Below are 257 nucleotides of genomic sequence, written 5' to 3' on the forward strand. Positions count from 1 at the left end.
AACAGAGAAGGAAGTAAGGCACAGAAAGGGAGCTGATGGAGAACCTGTAGGGTTGAAGTTAATGAAGCGAAATCTCTAATGAAGCATCAACTCGCCTCCACTCCCGCGACTCCGCCCCCGCCACACCCCCGCGATGGCCGCCCAAACGCCCGCGACGCCACCGATTGCTTCACTGGGCGGCGGGGTGGGGAGGTGGGGAAGGGATGGGGGATAGGGGTAAGGGAAGGGGGGGGATTGAAGGGGTAGGGGGGATGGGT

The sequence above is a fragment of the Penaeus monodon genome, chromosome 21 (genome assembly GCF_015228065.2).
Source record: "Penaeus monodon isolate SGIC_2016 chromosome 21, NSTDA_Pmon_1, whole genome shotgun sequence".
Lineage (NCBI taxonomy): Eukaryota > Metazoa > Arthropoda > Malacostraca > Decapoda > Penaeidae > Penaeus > Penaeus monodon.